General features: G+C 39.6%; 1 long non-coding RNA gene across 2 annotated transcripts in view; it reads left to right on the forward strand.

The window, feature by feature from the left end:
• The window catches only part of LOC116284705 (uncharacterized), a 299,362-nt gene extending 282,296 nt beyond the window's left edge, over positions 1 to 17,066 (forward strand). Inside the window, exons 4-5 of one of the 2 annotated variants that reach the window (XR_012062108.1) lie at positions 11,001 to 11,103; positions 16,938 to 17,066. This is a non-coding gene — a long non-coding RNA (uncharacterized lncRNA). Of the gene's footprint in view, positions 1 to 11,000; positions 11,215 to 16,937 lie in introns of those variants that run through there. The other variant, XR_012062109.1, reaches the window with a different exon arrangement.
• Positions 17,067 to 18,583: the final 1,517 nt, after the last annotated feature.

Raw genomic sequence — 18,583 nt, forward strand, 5'->3', positions numbered from 1 at the left:
GTATTTCAAGCATAATAAAACAGTAAGATTTTCCCCAGAGACGTCACCCAGTGATACTATTCAGTGAAGGAGGGAGGGGCTGAAGTTCAGTAAGCAGAATTTGTGCCCTTTGTTGCTGGGTCAGTGGGCGTGTGTATCCCACCCGTCATCCAGCTTCCTCTCTTGACTCATAATAATCTGGCCTCTCTACGTCCACACTACTTCCTTCACGTTTATATCATAGACTTAAAGCTGTCATGTAATACCGCATAATAGATAATATGGATAATAGATAATGTGTGAATTTAAACTTCTGGTTGTATTCAGCAGAGATCACATCAAGTAAGCAAGCACGAAAGAAAGACAGAGAGAGAGAGAATACACAAAAAGTCAAATGGCTGATTATGATTGTAAACTGTGGGTGCAGTGGATGTTCTGCTCCCCAGCACCCCCTCCCCAGCCTTGAAGTATTTGCTGCTGCAGCTGCAAGAGTGATGGGAGCTGAGAGCTCTTCGCCGCATCCTTCTCTGGTACTTGAACTTGACTGAACAGAGCTCTGCAGGGGAATAAAGTCTCAGTCCCATTTCTCCAATTTTGGATGATTCCAAAAAGTCATCTCAGCTCTAATCTTCCTCTTCTAATCAACCAAGGGTTTTGTTTCAGCTTTATCACAATCCAGTGTTCACCTTTTCCCAGTCCTGCTTCCTTCACTCCCTCAAATGTGTGGATCTCAAGAGTGGTCCCTAATAAACTTCCTACACTAAGAGTCTGCCTCCTAGGAAAACTAGGGCACCTCCTAGGGGACAAATGGTACCAGAAATAGCCCTACCAGAAATAGCCCAAGAAAGCAGCCCTGAAGCTAGGATATTGAAGTTGACCAACCACGAACACATCAGCATGTCAGCAGTGAGGACCCCCTCACTGGTGACAGGTGAAACAGGAATCTCTCTTAGTAGTCGATAGCCCTGCAATTTTATCTCCTCACACGGAAGTTTACTGGGATGATGTATCCACCGGACAGAATGAACTGGATCATGAAATGTATCTTTTCATGTTTGAGAACTATGAGAGAAGTTGTAGTGATAAAGCACGAGGAAGTGGGGCACTGGATAGGTTAGAGACCGACAGTAAAATGCCCAGGGTACTTAAAGGCTAAGGGTCCCCTACACAGCATATAAACAGACTTCTGCCATCAGAAGACAGAAGAAGCTTGGGGTGTGGCCCCATATTCAATTACAAAAGCAGCCATGCTCTTGAATTACTTAAATTCTCAGCCTTCAGAGTTCTGCCAGACCAACATAGGGTCCCTGAGAAAGAAAATGTGGAACCCTGAGACATGAAATGGTGACGTCAACCACATCACGACCCTTTGGTCTTGCAGAAGTTGGCCCACTTATTCCTAGTAAAGGCTTGAATTCTCCCTTTGTTTGAAGACAAAGCTGAGGATTCTGTCTTGCAAGATACTTGTCGCCTTCCGATCTACCACACCTTCCCTCCTGGCCACCAGACCAATATTTAGAGTTAAAGCCAGGGTGGGTGGTGGGTATAGCTCAGTGGTAGAGCCTGTGCTCAGCATGTACAGGGTCCTAGGTTCAATCCCTGATACTGCCATAAAAACAAACAAACAAATAAACAAAGTGGGTTTCTTAAAAAAAAAAAAGGAACAAACTTAAAAAAAAATATATCTTTAGAATTAAGGCCAGAAAAACCACAAAATGATATGTCCTGTGAGATTTCCTAAGGGGACATTTATTTAGCAAAGCCCTGGCGAGAGAGGAACTGGCATCACTGAAAAGTACAGTGGTGGCTGTCTTCTGTAGGACAGGGCTTATGGCAAGACATGTTATATGCAAGGGGTCTCTGGTTGCAATGGATATCACACAGTGCTAAAAACAATGAAGGTAGGTGGCGGTGTTTACTCTAACAAGTTAGGTGTGGTGGTTGTGATGACTAGTGAGACCAAAGAGCAACCCGGAGCCTCACCCACAGAGGCCATGGAAATAGTTACTGGATCGTGGTATCTCCAGAGGCAAGTTAGATGAGCAGCCAACGAGGGTGTCATTCAGGCTCCAAATCTAAAACAAATCATGCAGGATTAATTAAGAGGCTGAATGCAGCCACCCTGATAAAAAGACAAATTCCCCGCCCAGCTTCCAGAACCAGGGACCCCTGACTGCAGTATAAGCCTGGGAGGAATGTCTCGACAGCATCACAGCGAGGACAAAGATAGGGTAATAGATCTTTGTGTGTGGTGTATGGATAGAGTAATGATTTCTGCAGCACCCCCCAAAAGATATATAGGGCCATTTAGTTGGGTAACTGTACACTAGATAAAGGCTAATTCCTAAACATTTTGAGGACTGTTTGGCATTGGGCCAGAGTGGACATCAATAACGAGGGAACAGAAGCATCACCATGGCTCCACTTTTAGAGGCAAAGGGTAAGAGGAGCAGTTATCAGTGGACTCCTGCTCTCCCTGGGTACCCTGGCTCAGTGATCCCACCTGGTGGGCACATCTCATCCACATATGTATAATCAGAGTGCACATACTTGGTAATTGAAACTTCACCTTGGTTGTTTGGGGTGTGGGATAAGAGCTATTATAGTAGAGAAGAACAAGTGAGAAATTCTAAAACTTCAACCATCTCAGCAAGGTATTAATAAACTGTGTTAAGTAAAAAATGGTATCACATCCTAAATAATAGAGATTAGTGCTAATCTTTCACACCCAAAGCATGCGACGGTAGCGTTCCCATCACATTCCCATTTAATTCACTATTTTAGGCAGAACTTGTAAAATGATACCAGACTACCACAAAGTCAACCAAGGGGTAGCCACCATTGCAGCTGCTCATCCAGATGTGTTATCCTGCTAAAGTGAACTGACATGACTTCAGGTGTATATAGTATTTGGCCACTGGGCTGATACATGTGTTCTTTTCCACTCCCATCAAGAAGGAAAGTTTGCATTCTCGTCAGATGGATAACCAAATACATTTATGGTTTTGCCCCAGAGCTATGTGTACTTTTTTGCCCTCTGTCCTATTATCAGAGGGGACCACAAACATCTCGATCTGGACTATCTGAATTGGAACAGTAGAATGAAGAGACAATGTTAGTTCAAGATGAGTCCAAAGTGACAAGCCTGTTGGAGGTTTTAGTAAGATGCACATACTCCAGAGAGTGGGTGATAAAATCCGCGAAGATTCAAGGGCTTGCAGTGTCAATGAAGTTTTTAGGAGACCGGCGATCTGTGAAATGCTACGGCAACCCCTTCAAATAAGGAACACATTGTGGAATTCCACACCTTCACCACTAAGAAGGAAACACAAGCTTCCTTGGGTTCTAAAAGACGACATACTGCATATTTACTGTAACCCATTCATTAGGCTACAAAATAGGCTGCCCGCTTGGAGTGAGGTCTTCAACAGAACAGACGTCTACAGCAAGACTTGACTACAATGCTTGAACCATGGGGCTTGGGCGTTGAATTACGGTTGCACTGCCATTCCATTCAGGAATGACACCGCAAAGGATGGTGGAAAGAAATTCCCCTAAAGACAGAGCAGAGGAATGGTTTAGCTGAATGGTCAGGGGGTCTACAAAATATTGGAAGACTTGGGGGACGGCATACGTTCGATTTCTACGACTTCCATAACAAATTACCACAACTGTGGTACTTAAAACAACAGGCACTTATTCTCTCACAATGATGAAGACTAGAAGCCGCAAACCAAAGCGTCAGCAGGACTGTATTCTCTCTGGAGGTTCTAGGGGAGAATCTGTCTCTTACCTTTTTCTGGTGCCCGTCCGAATTCCTCACACTGTGCCTGCGCTACTCCCATCTCTGCCTCCCTGGCTGCATCGCCTTCTCCCTGTGTCTTATCTTCTGTCTGTCTTCTCTGAGAATCTCTTATAAGGACACCTGTCATTGGACGTAGGGCCCACTCACATAATCCAGGATCATGACCTCATCTCAAGATCCTTAACTTAATTGCATCTGCAAAGACTCTTTTCACAAGAGGTGACATTCACAGATACTCAAGCTAAGTTCCCAGTATAATGCTGTCTCCAGAGGAGACAATCAGGGGCTCAGTGACAAGCTGACAATATTAGATCCTTTATATCCCAGAGAGACAGTAATTCTTTTTGGGTGCGTGCACTTACATTCCAGTTATGGTTGTGCCTTTCTGCATGAAGGACCTCAGCCAGCACCCTCTCTGATATCATAAATTGGATCCTCTGTATTGCAGTCAATCCTACATAATACCACAGAGACTCTGGGATCTATTTTGTCAGAAAGGTGATATCAGCATGGCCACACAACCACAGAACCCGCAGTCTGTTGAAAGCATGATCTGAGCTGGAACAGTAGAATGCATAGACAGAATTCTAGGATACTGAAGAGTATACTATGTGATATCGAGGTGCTGGGGTAGGTACAACTTTAAGACAGCCCACAAGATCTGTGCCTTGTGTTGTGTGAGCCCTGCATAATCCTAGGTACTGAGAAGTGATGACTTTCACTCCCATGGGCATGTTGGCCTATAATGCAAAGGAAAATGTGCATATATAATTGAGGTCCTGAGTCACTTGACTTTAAGTTAAACTATCCACATGGGCCTATCACATGAACCCTGTAAATCTGGGTCTACAGGTCAGATATTCAAAGCATGTACTGGCTTTACGATGGAGGGGGCCTCCTGGCAAGGAATGTAGGGGCTGGGGCTCGCCCCCAGGTAAGAACAAGCAAGGACACAACAAACTCAGTTTTATAACCACAAGGAAGTGAATTCTACCAAATAAAGAGTCAGCTTGGAATCAGATTTTCCCCCAAAACCTTGGAATGAGAACTCAGCCTCACTATAGAGTCAACAGGTACTCCCCCCAAAGCCCTATGGGCCCCTGTGAGAACAGCTGAAGCTACTGGGTTTTGCCACATTTCGAGCAAAAGAGTGTGATGGGTCCCAGCAGCTTCTGACAGGTGCTGGAGCTGAAAGGCACATACTGGAAACTGACCAGATAAAGCTACCCTTCAGGGCAGCGCCTGACTCCAGGGAGAGGGATTATAATAACACAGAAAACAGACAACAGAGATGAAGGAAATACAAAGGTCTAGATGAACTTGGGAAAGAAGAACAGAGCCAAGAAATCTCAGGAAGCAAGTTGATATGTTTTTAAACATATATTCACAACAGCATAACTAGAATTATGTGAACTTAGAACATCTATCTTGAATATTATAAAAGTTTAGATGAAATAATTTTGCTGAAAAATGAGCAATGGGCAGCATGACAGTAAAATTCCATAGAATGGTATTAAGAGAAAAACAAACAGGAGAATAGGGGCAGAGTAATATTTCTGCAGTCAACAATAGTATGCCAGAGAGACATGCCCACACAACAGATCAAAAGTGTAACCTGCTAAGTGAGATCAAATGACAATAAGGAAATGATATGAAACAAAAAACCAAAATATTTTTCAAAAAATTTTTAAAATCTGCACAAATGATATAAAATGACTACAGAATGGATTAAAAGAAAAGACAGAAAACAGTGTGGAGATTCCTTTAAAAAGCTAAAAACAGAGTTACCATATAATCCAGCAATCCCACTACTGGGCATACATCCAGAAAACACTCCAATTTGAAAAAACGCCTACACCCCAGTGTTCATAGCAGCACTATTTACAATAGCCAAGACATAGAAGCAACCTAAATGTTCATCGACAGATGACTCGATAAAGAAGTTGTGATATATTTGTACAATGGAATACTACTCAGCCATAAAAAAGAATGAAATAATGCCATTTGCAGCAACATGGTTGGACCTAGAGATTAGCATACTAAGTGAAGTAAGTCAGACAGAGAAAGACAAATATCATATGATATTACTTACAGGTAGACTCTAAAAAAGTGAAACAAATGAACTTATTTACAAAACAGAAATAGACTCAGACATAGAAAACAAACCTATGGTTACCAAAGTGGGCAGGAGAAAGGGACGGATAAGTTGAGAGTCTGGGATTGGCAGATACAAACTATTGTATATAGAATAGATAAACAACAAGGTCCTACTGAATAGCACAGGGAACTATATTCAAAGGCTTGTAGTAACTTGTAATGAAAAAGAATATGTGTGTGTGTGTGTGTGTGTGTGTGTGTATAAAAAAATTGAATCACTATGCTGTACACCAGAAACTAACACAACATTGTAAATCAACTATACATCAATTTGAAAATAGGAAAATAAAAAAATAATTAGAATCCTCATGTGTCTCCAACTTATGTTTTATGTAAATCAGTTTTAGTGATAATGTGGGCTGGCCAGCCATTGTGACATTATCAAATTATACAACCTTTTGAGAATGGCATCTGACTGTCACGGAATGATATTAATTCCAAAATTGGCAAATAACATTATGAACATGATCAAAGAAAGCAAAGATGCAATTCACCTCACCATTGGTGACTTTATGAGATATAATCATAGTTAAACAAATTCACATTGATCCAAACATGTTTTACCAGCACTCAGCAATGCTAGCAATTTAATTTAGCTCAAAATTCAATAAAAGGTAGATTTTATTCATCAAAATGTTTTTAAAGGCTATTTTTCCTTTGTCTATTTTTAAGGTTTAGTAGATTGGAGCCTTTAAGGTTTTCCAAAAGAGTTAACAACATTCATTTAAAAGTGAGTTGGTATCCCCTGGTAAAATAATCTTTAAAAATGAGTATCATATAATATTTAAAGGCTCTGACATAATACTCTGCTAGATTTTTTGTTTCAAATAAGCCATCAGTATTAGATAAAATAAAAATGAACCCAATGAAGGTTTGGTGAATTTTAAACAATATACTGTACTTATCAGAGATAGACACTCTTCTCAGCTTACAGTTTGTCAGTTTACAATGTTGTGTCAATTTCTGTTGTACAGCACATTCTTCAGTCATACATGAATATACATATATTCATTTTCATATTCTTTTTCACCGTGAGCTACTACAAGATATTGAATATATTTCCCTGTGCTACACAGTGTAAACTTGTTAATCTATTTTATATATACTAGTCAGTATCTGTAAATTTCGAACTCCCAGTTTATCCCTTCCACCCACTCCCAAATTTGACCTTTTTAGAATTCACATATAAGTGGTACCATACAGGACTTGTCTTTCTCTGTCGGAGAAAGACTTATCTCAAGGCTGTGTTTTCTGAAGATCCACGCTTTGAGAAAAACTGAAATGCTTTGACACCAGAGGAGGAAATACCAAAAGATGCCCCCACTTCTTAGTATAAATTAATAAGCAATTCAATAATTTTCTTTTTACTTGAATCCTCCCATCACCACGGCTTCTGAAAATGACAAGTTTTTTCTTCTGTAAGAGACTTTTCTTCCCGCAGAGCCTTTCTGATATGGAGGAATTAATATTTCATCGTACAATTATAAATGCCTGCCTTAGCAGAAACTTTTCTGTTTGTTGTTAACATGACTCTTGGGGCAGCCTCTTCAGACAGGCTTTTCAGGGAGTGAAGAGCAGCTTTTTAACAAGGAGATGACAGGTGATGGTGTACAAGCACCATTCAAATTAAAAAGATCTTGTCAGGAAAAATTGGACTTGCAGGGGGAAAATGTATTTTTCTCGAGTTTAGAAGCTCAGCTGCAAAGTCGGGGTTTAATCATTGATTTAATAAACTGTCATCCTCCAAATAAGTATATTTTTGATACACTTTTGTTTTATTTTACCCCCTTTACCTACCATATGAGTCGCTGGGGACCAAGGGTGGATTGCTCTTACCTTTGTTAGTTTTCTTCTTGGGCTGAGAATTACATAGGTACCAAGTGGAGGGTTCTGTAAGCAATTAACAATAACTTCTCAAGGAGATGGTGTGAATGAAAAATACTGTCTGCTGTATCAGTGAACAAAGGATGCTGCAGCCATCAAGCCATCAGCTCAGTCATGAGTGGGAGGGAACTCAGGATGGAGACAAGTAGGCAGCCTGGCCTCTGCCACCACCCCCCAACGGTGCCCCTGGAGAGGACTCAGGCTGGGAAAGCACAGGACACTGGCCCTGGACAGCTAAGTGCATATCAAAGGAATGATTTTAATCAGCCCAGACTTTTGCAACTTCCTATACATAGAAAAGCACTAAATCCCTCAACTCGAGATGTCTGGTTTTCTTTAATGAACAGGAATTTAATGTTCTGACTACCTGGTCTGTGTTGCAAAAACGCCTGTGTATCCTGGCTCCCCTCTTCCCTCTTCGCAGCAGTTCCTCAGAGCAATGTGAAAGGCTGTCACCTCGGGATCAAGTCTTTAGAAATGTCCACTGAATAAAACAAAACTCTCGACTTTTAGGTTGTTCTTTTTTTTTTTTTGCAGTCGACAATGTTGACTTTTGAGAAAATCAGCCCTGTGTTCAAACTCGGAAAGTAGTGTCGTCCAGGAGAAAAGTCTGGGCTGGGGACAGTGATGCATCTGAGTTTGAAATCCAGTCCCTTTGATCACCACATCTGGGCAAGGAAATTACTCTCTTTGGGCCTTGATTCCTTCATCATCTGTAATAGCTGCTCTTTAGAACCACTGAAATGATTAAATGAGGCTAGACAGATAAATCTAGCGCAGAGGTTAGACTGTGGTCAGCAGTTCATCAACAGTGCCTGATAAATAGTATTTTCAGGTGTTTCTGTTTTTATTTATCCAAATCCACTCACGTCTAAATAAAGGTTCTAAACCTGTTACCTGTTTCTTTCAGTATCATTCACTGGTCTTGAATTACTTCAACTATGCACACTTAGTAGGTGGACTAAAGCATTGTGGACATAAATGAAGACCACCCAGATGAGTGTAAGCAAAGGCCATTTATTCAGAGCTTGCTACATACCAAGGGAGTCAGCCACCACTACCGGGTTTTAGCAGAGACTCAAAGGCAGGCAGGGGAGTGTAAAAGCTGTAAGATGGACAAAAGAGAAGGCTTCAGGTATCCCCTGATTGAAGGCTGTCGACAGGCGGCAGCAGGAGGCAGGCTGACTAGTCACCCTGTGTGATTTGCTAACGGAGCGTGTTTGACTTTCTCTGGTTGGGTGTAAATTGGAAGTAGGGGAAATTAGGAGACGCTGTCAGTTAAGGATCAGCCCAGCAGCTAATGCCTCCAGTTCTTTTAAAGTTGAGCTCTGTGTTAAAATTCAAACTAATTAACCTTGAGACAGTCATTTGGTTTGAACCCGAAACTTGATGCTTATTTAATCTTCAGAGCTTTCTGTTCAAATCAAAGGGCTTTGTTGGGACTGACTTACATCACAAACACTTATTTACATGTTGCACCTGTGCTCAACAACTCTGTCCTTCATTTTCATCCGCTCGTTAATAATCATACATTTACATGGATAAGGTAAACGTTGAATAAAAATGTCTACTTAAGCTTGCAAGTGCTGTGTTCAGGGGTTAACATTTCTAAGTCCCAATTCATTCTTTTAGAAAAAGAAGAGCATGGATAATTCCTGAATTACACCAGTCTGAGAATACAAAAGCCACAAAATAACAGCAAAACAACACGACTCTTTCTCTCTCCTGATCTCAGTCAGCACTGTTGGGCGGGGAAGGGCCTGGGCAGGGCTAACAAACCTCCAAGTTAGTTCAGAAACTCTACAGAAACTAATTTTAAGATGGACACATTCCCTCTGGCTGCCTGGAGCACTCACCATTTTCTCTCGCTGCCTTTAGGGAAAACCATCCTCCTGGATTTTATCAAAACATCACAAAGTAGGTTTGCCTTTTACTCTCACTTCAGAGGAAAGAGCAGTTTCTGTTTGCACTGCAGGCCTCTCTGCTTAGGACCCAGGCGTGAGTCCCAGAGGACTGGGAACACGTTGGCAATTTGAGTAACACACGGTGAGGTTACCAAAAAAAAAAAAAAAAAAAAAAAAAAAAACCAAGGAAAGACTTGAAACGCAGCTTATGGGAGTCTTAGAGGCAGAACATCTCGTGATCCTCCCAAAACATGAGGGGATGGGGGTCTGCACGGAGCCATTCCCATGTCACCCTGCAGTCAGCTCCCTCTCCCCCTGGGGGGGTCATATGACAGTTTCCCATCACCTTGCCAAGTTCTGATGAGGGATGGGCTTTCTGAGGCCTGGGACCTCTGGGCTGCAGTCTGAAATCAGCGGGATACAGCCCACAGCCAACCTGCATTGCAGTCCTCTGACCCTTCTGTTCCGCTGTTGTCCTTGTGGGTGTGTGGGGACAAGGGAGCTGGTGCTTTTGGCTCTTCTTCCTTTCACTGTCCATGTCAGTAGCAAACTGGCTTAAGCTAAAAGCGAATGACTGTATCTTTACTGGCCAAACCAGTCGGGCCATGGCCTTGGCCTTGCCTTTTCTCGTGTGTGCTTGGCCCACAGCAGCCCCAGGCCCCTGCTCAGATACTTGGCGACAGACCCACAGAGGCAGTAGGTACACAGATCTAAAGCTTTCCGGAGACCTCCCGCAAGTTTCCTGGTCATGGTCCCTCCGTGGAAGCTGAAACTCTCTGGCTTCTCAGAATTTCCCCACAAGCTCCCGTTGTCCACTCCAGCCAGTGTTTCCGAAAGGCTGGTCAGTGCGACCTCTTCTATGATCTTCCATTCTGCTGGAATTCCAGGGACTTACACATCACCATCTGCTCCTAGAGCCGCGTGGTATCTACTTACTGATATAAATCCCTTAATCCAATATCACTCATAGTAGACCTTCTTTTGCGACTTAATCTTGACTGATACAGTCAGATTTTTTTTAAGGCTGAAATTGAAAACCTCAGAAAAGAGGATCTGAAATATGTTAACACACAGGAAATCTTTTGTTTGGATGAGAAAGCTTGGGATCAGGTCAGCTCTGAGCAACTTTTCACTTATTTTCTTCCCCCAAAGCTTAATAAAACCCAAATCTCTAGATTGTGAGGCTGCAATTTTGCAAGTCCTTGCCTTTCATTCTAATTAAGTTTTTTCCCTCTAGTGTAACTTGGCGATCTTTGTCATTACTTTTTTAGAGATCTAAAATACAGAGAATGGAACGGGCTTACTGCTGAACAACAATCGGATCATGAAAACTGAGAAAATCTGTGGGTGTGATTAGACCATGTGGAATAAAAGGTAATTTTCTTCTGACATGAGGACAACTGTTCTTATCTGAGCAAAAAACACAAATACCAGCTGAACTTGAAATCTGTTTTGGTCTTATAATACAGTAACATTGACATATCATGTTTCTCTTAAAACTGTGTATTTTTTTGTATTAATACATTGCAATTTGAAAATAACCTTCATGTAAACTATTTTTTCATGTAATCTCTGTGATTTGTGGAAGGCAATTATGATTATCCTTATTTTGTAAATGAAAATACTGAGTGTTAGTGGTTTGAGTGACTTGTACTATGTTGTAAAGCTCAGAAGTGGTAGAAAATCAACAATTCTATCAAAATGTGTATCTTTTAATTCTAAGAACCATCTTTTAAGTTTGCCGACACTTGCAAACTCAAAAAAGAAAGAAAACCAATGTAGATCAAAACAAGAACAATAGCTCTTTCTCTAGGGATCACTGACAACAAAAATTTGTGAAGTTAATTACTTTTGAAAGCTTCAATTGGCCCACCTTGGACATTTGTTTAGTTATTGACTTTTCAGCCCTAATGACTTGAGACCCTTTTTTCCTAGGCTTTAAAATGTGCAAAGGGAAAGAATTCACCAATGGGCAGTTGTGGTTTGACCATAAATTTTGCTTTCAGTAGGCTTGGTTTCCTGAAGCAGTATCATATAACTTTTTGCACAGCATTCTCATTTGAACATCAGATTAAATTCATATTTAAAGAATATTCTTGACACTTTTACTTGTTTAACACAAATCTTGCAAGACTTGTCACCTGTTGAAGATTTAGAATAACCTGATTTATATGTTATTTTTGTTATTGTTATGTTTGCTAGTATGCTTAATTATATGTCTGTTAACATAACTGAAGGGAAAATAGAGGATAATAGAATAATAGGAAATAAAACCTGCAATAACATTTATTTAAAGCTTATGTCAAGTGTGTGTTACTTTGAGGATTATTGTGACCAACTCTAGATTTATTTAAACAGATATTCAAAATTAGTTAGTTCTGTGTCTCCAAAATCAATACCTATTCACTCAATCTGACTTTGTCTTTTTGGAATTTAATATTTTACAGTGTTTTCTTTCTATGTTTTTTACAGGACTCTGTCTTAGAATATTTTTGTTTTCACTCTTAAAACATGCAGCTTCTTTTCTCATATTCATTTTCTAAAACTCAATTCTGAAATTAAGGAAAAATACTGGTGACTGATAGACTCTTCTCTTTAAGATCATGCATAGAGTATAATGAAGTTGGAGGGAGGCATTTAGAGACTATATATATTTCTGTGTTCAGGAGAAATGAAAGTATATCTCTATTTAAACATCTTTTCTATTTTTTGTAGAAGCTTATAAAAGATTAATTTAAGATACTAATGAGAATTGTTAGCATGCTCTTACCAGGTGGAGGATAATTCATGAAATGTAGTATCAGCTCTTTTGGGAAATTTTCAAATCTAATTATTTGAAAAAAAATATAACAGAGAAGGTTACTGAAAAATCATACTCCAAACAGACAAGATGTCTATTATTGAAAAGTAAACTTTTTAAGGCTAGAATAAAAGCAACATTGGAAAGTTTGAAGTAATTTCTGTCTTTCTTAGGTGGACAATAAATAACTTCAGGACAGAGCTCCCTTTTGTTCTGAAATGAGTTAATTTGTTAAGCAAATTTATTAATAAATGTATTTATTATTCCGTTCACATTCTGTTCAGTAATGTGAACCCAGTATAGCTGTAGCAGAATTTTCCTTCTTTGGAGCTAGGAAAATGCTATTGTCTAAATCTGGCTTTTGACTACAACGTTGCTCAAAAGTTACTGCTTGCTCTTGGAAGATTATTTTTGTATTCTTAACAAGGAATTTATCACTTGAAATCAGGAACACAACCAGTGGAGGCAAAGTGGTGGAAAAAGAATTGAACTTAGTTTGATGCAGCAAATCCTGACTTGTATTGTTGTCCTTTAAGACTAAAATACATTAATTTTGTAAAATTAATGTTTGTGATTTTTTTCTTTGGGAATAATAACTCATACTTTTAGAGATGGTTGGGAGTCTATGGTTTTGATCTCAACTGATAAATTCCAAACCCTACATGTTCATTATTTAGGGAATGGTCTCAGAACACATTTTAATTCAACAATGGAGTGATAACAATTATTTATATTTAACAAATCCTCAAATGTGAAGGTAATAAACATTTTACTTATAAATAACTCATATCTCATAGGATAAAAATGTCACAATGGAAATAAGAAATTATTTGAACTGACATATAATAAAAATGTAACATCTCAATACGTTTGAGATGTAACCAAAGAGGTACTTATGAAATAATATATAGCCCTAAGTGTTTATGTAAATAAAAGAATAAAAGGGAAAATCAGTGTTCTAAGTATGCATTTTAAGAATTAGAAAGCTGGTAGCAAATTAAACATAATGAATAGAAGCACAGAAATATTAAAGCTCAAAATAAGAATAAATGAGTCAAAAATAAAATATGCGCTAGAAAAAACAATATCCAAATATTAGTGTTTGAAGAGATCAGTAAGTCTGACAAGACAGGTCAAAGACAGAGAGAGAGAGAGAGAGAGAGAGAGAGTTCAAATGATGCAAGTCTAATTCTTACTGGTTTTTAGAGATGAAAAGAGAACTTTTGTGACTAATGCTTCAGTTGGAGGAAAAGACAAACAACGAGGGACTGAAAGGCAGCACCCTCAGCATCTCTTGCTTGACTCTGGACTCCATCCTTGTTTGTGTTTGTTTTTCCAAAAGTTCTTGGTATCACCCTCCTTCTGCGGAGCAACTGCCAGCCACACACTTCAGCAATATGTAGGGCTTGGTTTATTACCTTTTTGAAGTACAACCTAGGAAGAAACCAATTAAAGTAGGAGATGCTAATGGGTGCTTCCTGTTGACTTCAGTGATAGCTGTTAGGTTTGAGCTTAACGCATGTGAACCAATGGGCCATTCAAAACAGATGCTACAGTAGCTAAACGTGAAGCAGGCTCTTCTCAAATCCCCAACTTATTTACCCGTTTCTCTCTCTTCTCCCCTTGCCGCATGTTCTTTTTCCAAGAATGCACTTTGCCAAGATTTTTACAAGTTTTGTTATTTGAAAGCACGCAGGAGACTTCACAGACACAGTCACCTAAAGCTTTTATGTAAAAGCAAAGTATAGGATGCAGCAAGAGAAAGAGTTCAGGCGAGCATTGGAGGTCCAAGAGGGGGGTCCTGATTCTCATGCAGACCCGCTTCATTTCCTAGTTGAGCCACTAAGAGATGTATGATGCACAGCGGTTCCGAGAGAAGGTTCAAGGCACAAGTTCCCAGTGGTGGTTTTATGTCCATATGGTCACTTTGTCAAGTCAGACTATGTAACAGGTTATACCCGGTAGAGGATATCAGTAAGCCAACTGCCCCCGGTGGTCACTAGAGGAGTGTCAGAATAACTCATCATAAATCCTACTGCTCTTAGCTTGGCCAGCAAAGACAGACATCCAGCCTTTCCTAGAGTTGAAATTAGATTTTTTTCCCTGACCAGCTGTAAATCGACCCTGTCCAACTCGCCCTTCATTCAAGTACACGTGTAAAACCCCCTTCTTTCTCCTGTGCAAACCTACTATGTATATTCAAATTGCCTCTTCTCTCATATCGGTATTTTATGCTCTATTTACATTTTCCTATATGTAAACTAACTTAACTGCTTGCTTCCTTTGTTCCTTCTAGGATCCTTGCTAATCACTAGCAGGTGCTTAGGCAACCCAAATAAATTAAAAAAAAAATTCTGTCCTCAATCAGCTCATAGTTCAGTGTCCCTCTGTCTCTTAGGTTCTCATTTACAACAGACAATATATATATATATATATACATTTAGAAATTGGGGAAGAAAAGGGAGTTGGGAAGGTTTACGGAACAAAGAGCTTCCTGGAGGGTTAAATGGATATGGTAGTCTTTGTGGCGCTACTGGTAAGGTTTAGCCTTAGACCTGCCCTACAAAAGCACTTTTCATCTCAGACAGTGCGGCGCAGGACTTTTATTCATAGAAATACTTGAAATATTACTTTGACTCTGAAAATACCTGGTGTTGCAGTTTGTCCTCTATTAAGAACATCTTTATGGGGATGAAGGAGATTGTAAATTAGAGCTTATCTTGCTCTTAACTTTTGCAGCTATTTCAGAGATTTCTTTAGGATGACCTGAGTTTTTCCTGAAAGCATTCAAGATAGCCACCCTTCAGCAAGGGTAATTGATTTATTTCTCTTCTGAATTGGAGGAAGAATTAATTTGCCTGATGTAGCCTCGAGCAAAAGCAAATGTTGAGTTGACCTCATTCTCTGGCTATTTTCAGTATCACAGTGGAGAAGAAGGATAAATAATGAATATAAGAAGACTAACAATTAAATACACAACACACACACACACACACACACACACACAAACTCCTGGTTCAGTCTGTCAAAGAGAAAAGTCTCCTTTTAGTAATTTGGTAATAATTCCTTTCCTCTTAAGAAGTTTCAATAAACATACACAGACTTATTTTACTTCTTTCCATTCCCCTGCCGTATTCGATGGGTCATGCCATTTCCATGCTTCTAAATCTCCAGTTTCCTCCGTATACATTGTCTCCTCTGCACTCCCACTTCTACTCTCCTAGTTTATTCACTCGTGTTCTGTTATCTGGAATAATATCCTCATATACCAACCAACTCCTCTGTCAGCAATGTTCAACCTCTTAATCCAGATCATTCACTTCACCAACAGAAATCCTATCTTAAAACACAGACTGAAATATTCTAATCCAGTTCTCAAAAACTCACCATGGCTGATCAGTGTATAAAGTCAAAATCTCTGAAGCTCTCGGTCCTTAGCCTTTTATCTGCACAATTCACAAATAAATTTGAGCTTCTCCTGTGGGGCAGACAATGGTGACCTTCTTAATGTCCCTGATCACTGTCTATCCAAGTTCTGGGGCTTTCACACTGTCCTTGCTGATTAGAGAATGCGGTGGTCGCTCCACTGTCTACCCACCCAGCCAGGCAGAACCACAACTAATATCTCTTCCCCAAGTCCCTCACACTCTTTGTTTTTTATTATTTGTTTTAGCGTATTTAAAATGTCATTATATAAATCTTCAAACATACCTAAAAAGAGAGAGAATAGTGTAATAAAGTTTCATGTACACCCATCTCACAGATTCAACCCAGCTGTCAATGATAGCCAGACTCACCTTATTTCTCTCCCATTCCTCCCCCCGCCCACTCCATCTCTAATGTTGCGTTATTTTAAGGAAATTTGAGTTCTTTGGTTGGAATTATTTTCTAAGAGCAGTTGTCCATCGGCTACTTGATTATCTTGAAGAGCAGTGGGTTTATGATAAGCAGTGTAGGATCTTGCTTTTTTGCCTCTATTTATCAGTTTTCAGAAAAGAAGACATTGATGGGCGAGAAAAATTTCAAGTTTACTAACTTAGTTGCTTTATTTTAAGTTTGAAATCATGAATTTTTGTAACACAGTTGATGAGATTCAACCCATTGCAGTTATTATTTTTTGTGTTACTCAAATTATCCCATTTTGGGGGAGGCCATAGCTCAGTGGTAGAGTGCATGCTTAGCATGTACAAAATCCTGGGTTCAATCCTCCATACCTCCGTCAAAAATAAATAAATAAGCCTAATTACTTCCCCCTCAAAATATAATAAAGTAAAAAAAAATTAAATTATCCCATTTTAACCAGAGACACCTTTTCAAACGGATTCCTTTCCTTTCAACACGACGCCAGTAGTATTTCATAAATCTTTTGCTTTCTGCATTATAATATAAAATATGTTTTCTATCCCAGCCAGATCTAGAACCAGCCAGTTCTCTAAGAAGCTCTGCTTGCTTTCGGTGGAAAATGAAATTAAGAGTCCATTTCTGGGTGAGGGGTAATCATTGCTGCCAGGCCCTCTTCAGTGATCAAGACCAATGAAGATTTATCTGCAGATAAAGAGTTTATACTGTCAATTTAAATTTAAGGATACAGGGATTTTGATTACCTTTTTAAAAATACTTTATGTCCACATCAATTTCTTGTGTGTTAAACCTTAGTTCCACGTACCATTACCACAATTACTTATTTGCCGCAACTTATAATGTACATTTAATGGTTGCATCACAACAATACCAATATTATTATTGAAAACATCAAGGTCATCACTGAATACTTCATTGTAGTTCTTTTTGTCCTTAAAGTAGAATCAATTAGGGACAGTCAAATTACTTGTTTTGAAGTTTTATAAAATAATTCTCCTTTATGTGGTTAAGATACCGATATATAGAGTTATAATTATACCTAAAGTCACATACATAAATACAAAGTCATAACGCACACACACGTATGCACAGACACACACGCTATAGTGACCAGCGGACTCACCTAAGTACAGCAGAATGTTCTGTTGGTTGATATAAGCATCTAATACAGTTTTTGAATACTGACCCCAAATGCCTTATTAGGAACATGGATGGCTTGGTCAGATTTGAGGTGGGATCTCAACATCTACAAATGAGCAGTGTGGGAAAGACAGGTGCTGATAAAGCCTGATCGTAAGCATTTCAGTTTAGGGAAGGATGAGCGGCTGGCTGAGGCTGAGACACTGTGATGTAAATTTGGTTTCAGATCACACTTTGCAGGTGGACGCCTGTTTGGCTTGGCACTGTCTTTTAATGTCAGTATTTTCTACGGCACTGAAAACAAGCACTCCGATCTATAATTCCAGTTTATTCTTTGATGATTTTTACTAGCTTCTTCGTACAACCATTTAGCTTAATTTGGTGAAGTGTACCTACACCTGCAAGTCCAAGTACACAGTAACTTTTATCTGATGATAGACAGGAAGGAAGGGTATGAATGTGGTTCTGGTAATTATGATGAGACCCGAAACCCAAAGCACGGGGCTGAATTTCTTCTCATTCCAAAGGTCTCATTTAATAACCTTTAGTTATTCCTTTAGAAATGAGGCAGCTTCTAGAAACAAATATAAAATGCCACCTGTTGTTCTCACCACATCGTTTAGGCCTCATACGTTGGGCGCTTAGGTTGATTTAGACACAAGAGTTTGGTGTAGCACTGGGAGGGGAAGACAGTATTCATGAGGTGACAATCTCTGCCATAAGTCACTAGTTTCTCCTCCAAGGTGAACAGCACAGGGTGGGTGCTGGAGTGGAGATGCACTTATATTAATAAGATAAAGGCTGATATATGAATAATACAAATGGTCACAATCCAGGCACAACTCAACTGTACATCTAAAGCCACAGATAAAATAATCTTACTGGTAAAAATATCCCTTGAGAATTTGAATAAGTTGCAAGGAATTTTAGAGGCCATTCTAACATGACTAAGGACCATCAGGTGAAGAGCAAAGGGATACTTCTAATAAAAATAAATACAAGACGGAGAGAATTGGCTTGGGACTGTCTAAAACCAGAATTATTCTGGGTCCC

The sequence above is a fragment of the Vicugna pacos genome, chromosome 20 (genome assembly GCF_048564905.1).
Source record: "Vicugna pacos chromosome 20, VicPac4, whole genome shotgun sequence".
Lineage (NCBI taxonomy): Eukaryota > Metazoa > Chordata > Mammalia > Artiodactyla > Camelidae > Vicugna > Vicugna pacos.